Below are 10,000 nucleotides of genomic sequence, written 5' to 3'. Positions count from 1 at the left end.
ATATATTTTATCGATTTTGCCTCTGATCCATAAATTCGATACTCGTTTGAGACAAGAGGGCGAGCAAACATTTCAAAACAAAACACATCAGTTTACGTTCAAAAATTAAATGTATCAATGTATATATATATATATATATATATATATATATATATATATATATATATATATAACAATATGTATGCACATAAAATGTGTGTGTGTTTGTGTGTGTTCTTGCAATTTTCATTTCTTTATATGTCCGTGTGCGTTATTTACCATACGGTGCTGGTCTCGTGATCGACAGTTTTACCCTTCCAGATGAGAGCTCAGTTTGGGTGACTCCTCTTCTTCTTCCTCTTCTTCCTCTTTCACACACCTCTTCCCTCATTTTCCACACTCACTCTTACACTCGCCCTCACACTCGCACTCAGCCCTCAACTCTCAACCCTCAAACCTTACACTCGGCCCTCAATCCTCACCCCTTACACCCTCGTGTACCCCTCAACCCTCACACTCAGCCCTCAATCCTCACCCCTTACACCCTCATATACCCCTCAACCCTCACACTCAGCCCTCAATCCTCACCCCTTACACCCTCATATACCCCTCAACCCTCACACCCAACCCTCAATCCTCACCCCTTACACCCTCACATACCCCTCAACCCTTCACCCTTAGTCACATCCTCACCCTCACACCCTCACCCTATCCGTGACATTGGTCATTACTCTTGGCATTTAGGTCACACCCCAATTTCGTCCCTATTCACTCGTGACCTTAGAAATTGGGTCACGAGGTAATTGGGAACCAAGCACCCGTCTTGCAAAAGGGTTTGTTGTAGTTAAAGATGCGTGTTATAGGAATGGTGGTTATGAAGTGACGATGGTTGTTTTCGGTGTTGTAGTGTGATTCGATGGTGATTGAAGACGTATTTATACCGACAATGGATTGTGGATGGATGTGTTGTCGCGAGTGAGATTATGTTGATATGAAATGGTGCTGTTGGTGCGTTTGTGGAGTACAAGTCGGCGGTTGTAATTTATGTTATTCTTGGTTGTGGTTGTAATGTTTTAGGATGAAGGGATAGATTTAGTGGAGATATGATCCCTCAGCTGAATAAAATCGCCTGACGGCAAAGGAAATAAACACATAAATCAAGTTAAATACTCTAAGTGTTAACTATGTAACGATAGTGGCTGACATCAGTGTGATCTGACGTCACTGGCGTTGCCAATGACATCACTGACCTGGCCTATGATGACATCACCGGCGTTTGCTCTGGCGTCATTAGGGTGGCTTGTGACGTCACATGATCTCTGACGTCAATATTTTTGCTTCTAACGTTGTTTACTGACGTCATTTGCACGACTTATGACGTCATTAGTCTTGCCTATGACGTCATTAGCCTTGACTATGACGTCGCTGGCGTGGCCTTTGGTCATGCCCGTGACGTCACTATTGGTGTAAATGCGGTGAGTTGGCGGCAAATATGTTGTCACGGCTAATGGAGGCTCCTCGCGTGGAGAGCAGGCTTGTTCCTGTCCGGGGGGAAGTTCCCGTTGGATGATGAATTCCTTGTTGCGCGGTTGCAATTTGCAACTAGCTGTTGGTACCGTGTCGTTGCAAAACGCCTATCTTGTGGCCGGACAGGTTTGCAGATGCAATATGTTCCGGTGCTAATGTGGCTCCGGGCTCCCGTGTCCATGTCCTCGGCCAGGATTTAGTGGTGGCTCTCGGCGTTTGCGGGGTATTCGCACTAGCCAAAGACTCCCACGGCTGCATTCACTACCAGGTACTACAGTGGGAGATGTGTTTTCAGGGGAGAAGTGGAAGGCGTGAGTCTTTTTGGGTTTGGGAGATGTGGAAGGCGCAAGTTTCTTCGGCTCGTACGTTTAAGATGGCTTCGTTCACTACCAAGTACTACAGTGGGTCCTGTCTTGAAGGGAGATGTGGAAGGCGCAAGTTTCTTTGGCTCGTAGGTTTAGGACGATTTCCAGGGCTCTGTTCACTACCAAGTACTACAGTGGGTCCTGTCTTGAAGGGAGATGTGGATGGCGCAAGTTTCTTTGGCTCGTAGGTTTAGGACGATTTCCAGGGCTCTGTTCACTGCTAAGTACTACAGTGGCTCCTGTCTTGAAGGAAGATATAGAAAGCGAAAATTTCTTTGGCTCGAAGATTCAGGACATCAAGAAGTCCGAAAGATTCTTTGATAATACCACGTGAAGGATTCTTCTGGCTCAGTATACTTCGATAATCAAGACATTTTTGTTCCTTCGCTGTTGAAGAGGTCCCAGAACAGAAGAAGATAGAATCAGCGTTACCAGAGAGCTAATTTTGTTTAGAAAAAAATATATATAAAAAAAAATTGCAGAGTGGTCCGAAAAAGATTAATAGATTAGCAGAATAGACTGGTATCAGCTAAAGTGGAAATTTATTTGATATCAATCTAAATGATCTCATAGCGTGCGTTCCATGATGGATGAATTGAAAGAACACAGATTTGGTACTTAGCCACTACTCTGCAGCGAATCGTGGCGGAGTTGTGTTCTGGAAAGTGTTCTACGCGAGAGACAAACTAATTCCGAAACTTGTGAAAGGACCTGGAATGGAAATGAAAGTGAAATGCACGGTGGTTTTTCTCTCTTTTTTCCTTTTTTTTTTTCCTTTTCGTTATCATGTTTTCTTTTTTCATTTCTTTCTCTTTTTTTTTCTTTTACTAATTTTTCTTTCCTTTTTCTTCTATCTTTTTTTTCCTCTTTTTCTCTTTGACTTGTGATTACTTTGTGGCAAATTTATGTCCTAGGTTGAGGTAACCTGAAATGTAATTTACTGTCGTGGTATCAGATAACACACACGCACACACACACACATACACTTACACACACAAACACACACACACACACACACCTACACACACACACACACACACAAACAAGCATTCACGTACACACACATAGACACACACATACACATACATACAGACACACACACACATACACACACACACACACACACACACACACACACATACACACACACACGTGTGTGCATGAATATATATATTCACACACGCACGCACGTGTGTATGAATATGTATATATATATATATATAATATATATATACATGTATATATAATATATAATATATATATATATATATATATATAATATATATATATATATATATATATATATAAAGATAAAGGCGGATGCGGTCGGATGCTGAAAAAATTAATAACATAATTAAATAGATAAAAATATCAATGTAAAGAATAAATAGGTATATAATATATATATATATGTATATATATATACATATATATGTATATATATATATATATGTATATATATATATATGTATATATATATATATATGTATATATATATGTATATATATATGTATATATATATATATATATATATATATATATATATATATATATACACATATATACACGGAATTAAGTTTGATATCTCTAAGCTAATGCTTGACGTGTCCTGGGTGTAATTGGTGCCATCCCACGGCTAAGCTTACCATTTCTCGCTGATTTTGGGCGCACGCGGCCCGAAACGTTCCCGCCATTATCATCCAATCGCGGTCTCCCAGCCTCTCTCTCTCGTGCGCTTTCAAAGTCAAAATTGCTGTCGTATCTGCTAGTTCTGGAATAAAAAAAAAATAAAAAAAATCTTTGGGTTGTATCTCTGGTCGCCATGCACTCTCCTTCCGTCCTTCGCGTCTCGTTCCTGTTTCTCTGTTTATTCGTTTACTCATTTTTTTCAGTTTATTTATTCGTTTTTTTGTTGTTGTCGTTATTCATGTTTATTTTATCGTACTCTTTGTGGCTCTTGGCCACTCTTGACAGAACTCTCTTTTGCTCTCTATCTTGTGCTAGTTGGAACATTCCTTCGAGTTTCTTCCATTTATGTCAAGGTCCTCCTCTCTCATTCTTCCTCGGCCGACCCAAAGGTCTCCAAAAGCCTTTGAAGGTCTTCGAAGGCCTTCGATGGTCTCCTAAGGTCTCCGAAGGTCTTCGAAGGTCTCCTAAAGTCTCTGAAGTTCTTTGAAGGCCTTCGAAGGTCTCCTAAGGTCTTCGAAGGTCCCCTAAGGACTCTGAAGGTCTTTGAAGGCCTTTGAAGGTCTCTTAAAGTCTCTGAAGGTCTTTAAAGGTCTCCTAAGGTCTTTGAAGGACTCTGAGGGACTTTGAAGGTCTCCGAAGGTCTACGAAGGTCTTCTAAGGTCTCTGAAATTATCCCAAGTTCTCCGAAGGTCTTCGAAGGTCTCCTAAGGTCTCTTTCTGATTACCTCTGCCATAAATATATTTTTAGACATCCTGTCTTTGTTGGTGCGCGTCATATGTCTTGTTCGCTGTAGTCTTCTTCTGTCTTATTACATAACACATGTTGGGCTGTCCAGTCATATTTCTCAGTTCTCTCTTGTGTGTTATTTTCTCCATTCATTTATTTTATCTTGCTCTATTTTTTTTTTTGTGTGTCTATTTTGTCTATTCGTTTATTTCATTATCGTTTTATTTGAACTTTTTTTTGTTTTATCTTTTTATTTTTTCTGTCAAACAAAACGCTTCTTACCAGCGTAGATGATCATATTTATTAATGTAATTATAATTTTATCTATTTTATTATTATTAATATTATCATCATTATTATAGTTATCATCATTATTGATATTATTGTTATATAATTTGATTCCATATTCTATAATTTCATTTATTCATTTATGTATTTTCATTTATTTTTTTTCTCTCTCTCTCTCTCTATTTCTCTTTTTCTCTCTCTTTTTTTTTCTCTTTTTCTCTCCTTTTTTTCAGCTCATCTTGCCAGCATGGAGACGATCATATTCCGGCGCGTGTCCAGTCCATGAACTCGAGGTTCTGTAGGCCCTAATGTCCGCCCTATGGTCGCACAACCTTTTTGTTAACCCGCGTCCGCACTCTCCATAAAAAGAACAAGAGCACTCTCTGTGTGTTAGTCTGAGTGTGTATGTTTGCTTTTGTGCGGTTATATTATGTTGTGTATGTATCCACACGTGTGTGTGTGTGTGTGTGTGTTTGTGTGTGTGTGTGTGTGTGTGTGTATGTGTGTGTTTGTGTGTGTGTGTGTATGTGTATGCGTAAAGTGTTTGCGTGTGTATGCACACTTGTGTATGTATGCCACTGTGTGTGTGTATGTGCGTAAACATGTTTGCGTGGGTATGTATGCCACTGTGTGCGTGTGTGTGTGTGTGTGTGTGAGAGAGAGAGAGAGAGAGAGAGAGAGAGAGAGAGAGAGAGAGAGAGAGAGAGAGGGGGGAGAGAGAGAAAGAGAAAAACAGAGGTATATATATATATATATATATATATATATATATATATATATATATATATATATATATATATATATATATACAGATGCTAAGCTTCACTCATTCTTCAAGCTGTTACTGTTCCTTTTGCGCAAGGGGATGATTTGAGTGTATGTATTTGCTTGTGTCTATGTGGGCGGGTATTTATTTATGTTTATGTGCATGTGCTTGCATATGAGTGGGTGTTATTATGTGTGTGTGTACGAGCGTTTGTGTGCGTGCGTGCGTTCATAGACCAAATAACCTCGACTGAGTGCATATATTCATATTCACCTAAATGATTTACCATGTTTCCCCCCCGTTGGTGTTATAGAAAATATAAACTACATTATCTAGTTGGACAGGAAGTAATAGTAGTATAGTGAAATTTACCCCCCAGGGGTAAGGGGAGGGGGAGAGGGGAGGGGATGCATGCTTTGCAACACGAGTATTTTTTTTTTTTATCACAAAATTGGTCGAAATATAATATTTCACATTACAGACAGCTTTGGCATTGGATAACGTTGGTGTTGGTTGTATTTTTTTTTTTTTTTTTTTTTTTGCAAAACTGGATGCGAAGAGGAGACTGTATGAAGGAGTGATTGTGCCAACAGCACTGTATGGGGCAGAAACGTGGAACATAAGAGAAGAAGAGAGAAGGAGTTTGAATGTGTTTGAGATGAGGTGTCTGAGAAGTATGGTGGGGGTTACTAGGCTAGATAGAGTGAGAAATGAGGAGGTGAGGAGGAGAACAGGGGTGAAAAAGGATTTGGGATATAGGGTTGATGAAAGAATATTAGGATGGTTTGGACACATGGAAAGAATGAGTGAAGAAAGACTAGTAAAAGAGGTATGGAAGGCAGATGTGGAGGGAGTGAACATGAGGGGACGTCTTAGGATGAGGTGGATGGATGGGGTGAAGGGGGCTTTGGGGAAGAGGGGAATGTCTGTTGAGGAAGGAAGGGAGAGGACGGAAGACAGAGGTGAGTGGAGAATGGTTGTATATGGATGATGTTGTGACTGCATGAGGAGGAATGGGCGGGGGGGTGGGGGTGGGGTAGTATGTGTGAGTAAATTTTGACGCAGCCCGAAGGGATTTCTCCCCGTCCTCGCCTTATATGCAAAGGGGGACGGAGAGGGGGGGTCGCCGATTAAATGAAGCGGCCTTGCTGTGGATGTACTGTATCTTGCGACACTGCTTCTGACCCAGGGCGGTGGGCAGGGTGCAGGGATGACCCGTCATCCAGGAGGTGCTCAGATGAGAGGAAGGGTGGGAGGGGTGTGGAGTGTATTTAGGGATGAAATGGGTGGGAGTGTTTTTATGCCTTTCCCTTTTTGGCTACCTCCCTTGGAAGGGGGAAAAAGCCTTGGTATATGTATGTATGGATGAATAAATGTTTGTTAGGGTATGGAGGTTATCTGAGTACATGAGGCAAAGGTGACTGTCTCAGTCGTAGTAATGTATATGAGTACAATCAGGCGATACAATTTCACTCAAGCTGTTTACTACAGCTTGTCTAAAAAAGGTTTTCAGAATTTTGAGTTACGAAAGGATAGGTTTTATAATTAATGACCAATACTTTGGATTTGCGGACGACATTATTCCTATTTCAGAAAGAGCAGAAGACTTGCAAAATATGCTGAACGATCTGAACGAGGAAAGTCTAAAAAATTAGCAAGACTAAAAACAAAGCAATCTTCAAATCGAAAGTCGAAAGTAAAGGAAATATAATCGACGGTGAGATTCTTGAAGAATTTGAAGATTATAATTGTTCAGGCCAAATACTAAAAATGACAAAAAATAATGAGAATGGGATAAAAAAAAAATAAGCGTATTACAATTGGTTGGAAAATACTCGGTAAATATTAAGTCATGAGAGGTTCTATTTTTACGCTAAAAAACCCAAAGTTTACAATCAGTGTATAATGCCAGCTAAAATCTATATTTATTTTGGCTGCCGTCAGGTGATTTTATTCAGCCGGGGGGAAAGACACCTCCTCCCCTCCCCCCTAGCCCAGCGAAAAGGATAATGCATGCACAGTATATAGCCAGCATAGACATGTTATCTTCCGCTCTATTCTTCTCGTTTGTTGTTCCTATCTGTCTATATATCTTTGTTTATGTTTTGGGTAATTTTGCAAAAATTCCAATGCAATGGGAACATGCACAACCAACCCGACTCGTAACAAGATAATGGACTTGGATACTAAGGGCGAGAGCTCCTTTATGGCCAAATGCAAAACCACCCTTAGAGACTTTGCCCGTGGATGGCAACAGTGACGTCATCGTTTCGTGTTAATGACGTCATCGATTATTTGCAATGACGTCATTTTGGTGCTCGTGACGTCATCGTTTTCCTCGCTAATGACGTAATTATTTTTCGATGTTGACACTTATTACGTCGTAAATGTTTCATACTTATGATGTCATTGATATCCGGTATCAAGGCCAAAATGAAAGTGGTATATGTATGATGACGATCATGCCTTATTGGGATGTTTAACTCGGTTAAATTAGATTAGGTTAACTTAGATTATATTGGCTTATCTCGTGTGAATTTTCTTAAAAGGAAATTGGGCAAAATAATTTTTGAATATATATATATATATATATATATATATATATATATATATATATATGTATATATATATATGTATATATATATATATATATATATATGTATATATATATGTGTATATATATATGTATATGTATATATATATATGTATATGTATATATATAATATATATATATATGTATATATATATATATATATATAATATTAGTAATCATACAATGCACTTACGTCAACTCATGTACGTAAAATTTATATACTACCATGTGTGTATATGTATGTACGTATGTATGTATATATGTATTACTGTGACCCGGTCATGATACTGTGATGATGACTACGAAAGCGTTTCGTGATGACGTTGTGCCGGTGATGAATGCCACAGCTACGTCATGATTAGTGACGTCATAATTGGCGACGTTGACAAATTAGGGATGAAAAAGGTTTGAATTGGTAATAGATTTTAATCTGGGAAACATTGGCTTCGATACGTGATTATGTCATTAGGCCCCAACGTCCGCTCCCGACACGATGCGTTTTTTGTATGTTCGTCATTCCGGGGGGAGGGGGGGGGAGAGTGGGAGGGGAGGGGGGAGGAGGGGAGACGGGGGAGGGAGGGGAAAAGGGGTCAGAGGACGTAAGGAAGGAAGGAGAGGGGAGAGTGGGGGAAGAGGGGAGGAGGGGTAGGGAGGGGAAAAAGGAAGGAAGGAGATGGAATAGGGAAGAGGGGGAGACGGGGAAGGGAGGGGGAGGGAGGGGAAAGGGGTCAGAGGACGTAAGAAAGAAGGGAATAGGGGGAAGAGGGGAAAAAGTTAAAAGGAGAGGGGAGAGATGGGGAAGAGGGGACGAGAGGGAGGGTGGGAGTGAAGGGGAAAGGGGACGTCAGAGGACATAAGGAAGGAGAGGGGGAGTGGGGGAAGAGGGGGAGGGGTGAAGGAGGGGAAAGGGGTTCAGAGGACGTAAAGAAGGAAGGGGAGGGGATAGTGGGGGGGACGAGGGGGAGGGTGGGAGGGAGGTAAAAGGGGGTCAGAGAACGTAAGGAAGGAAGAGTGGGAGAGGGGGAGGGAGAGGAGAGGGAGGGGAATGGGAGTCAGAGAACGCAAGGAAGTGAGCAGAGGGGAGAATGGGAGGGAGAAGGGAGGAGAAAATGGGTAAGAGGGAGGAAAAAGGGGAAATGGTAGAAGAAGGTGGGGAGGGGAAAGGGAAAGGGGAAAGAGAGGAATGGGAGAGAGGGGAAAAGGAAGGAGAGGGAGAAAGGAGGATAACGAGGGAAAGAGAGGGGACGTAGAGGAAGAGGAGGAGGAGGAGGAAGAGGTAGTGGGAGGAGGAGGAGGAGGTGGGAAGAGGAAATACGGGGGTAGGGAGGAGGACTGGAGGAGGTAGGGGGGAGACTTAATGGGGAAAGGTTAAAGGAGGGGGAGAAGGAGGAGGAGAAGGGGGAGGGGGAGGGGGGAGGGGTAAAGACGATGGTTCCTAAGCGCTCGAGCATTATGCAGAGTTGCATAAGCTAATTGGGTTGTGATTGTCGTGGTTGTGGGTATGGGTTTGGTCGTAGTTGTGGTTATGGAAGGGGAATGATAGCGATGTCGTTTTTATTTGTGGTTGTAGCTGGTTGTGGTTGTAGTTCTAGTTATGGTTGTAGTTCTAGTTGTGGTTGGGATTGTGAAGTGGATTGTGGTAATGGATTTTGTGGTTATGAGTGGTTGTAGTGGAAGTTGTTTTTTGTGATTGCGGTTGATTGTTGTGGTTATGGTTGTAAGATCGACTATGATCATTAGATTAATTAAATCTATTTCTATTTGTCGCGACACGGGTGAAACAATTACATTTATATATGTCTGTGTGTGTGTGATTGCGTTAGTGTGTGTGTGTGTGTGTGTTTGCATTAGTGTGTGTGTGTGTGTGTGTGTGTGTGTGTGTGTGTGTGTGTGTGTGTGTGTGTGTTTGCATTAGTGTGTGTGTGTGTATGTGTATGTGTGTGTGTATTTGCGTTATTGTGTGTGTATATGTGTGTGTCTATGTGTGTGTCTGTTTGCGTTAGTGTGTGTGTGTATTTGCGTTAGTGTGTGTGTGTGTGTGTGTGTGCGTGTGTGCGCGCGCATGT

This window comes from Oratosquilla oratoria, chromosome 16, assembly GCF_046742065.1.
Source record: "Oratosquilla oratoria isolate Oo_2021 chromosome 16, ASM4674206v1, whole genome shotgun sequence".
Classification (NCBI taxonomy): Eukaryota; Metazoa; Arthropoda; class Malacostraca; order Stomatopoda; family Squillidae; genus Oratosquilla; species Oratosquilla oratoria.
This window is presented reverse-complemented; position numbering follows the sequence as displayed.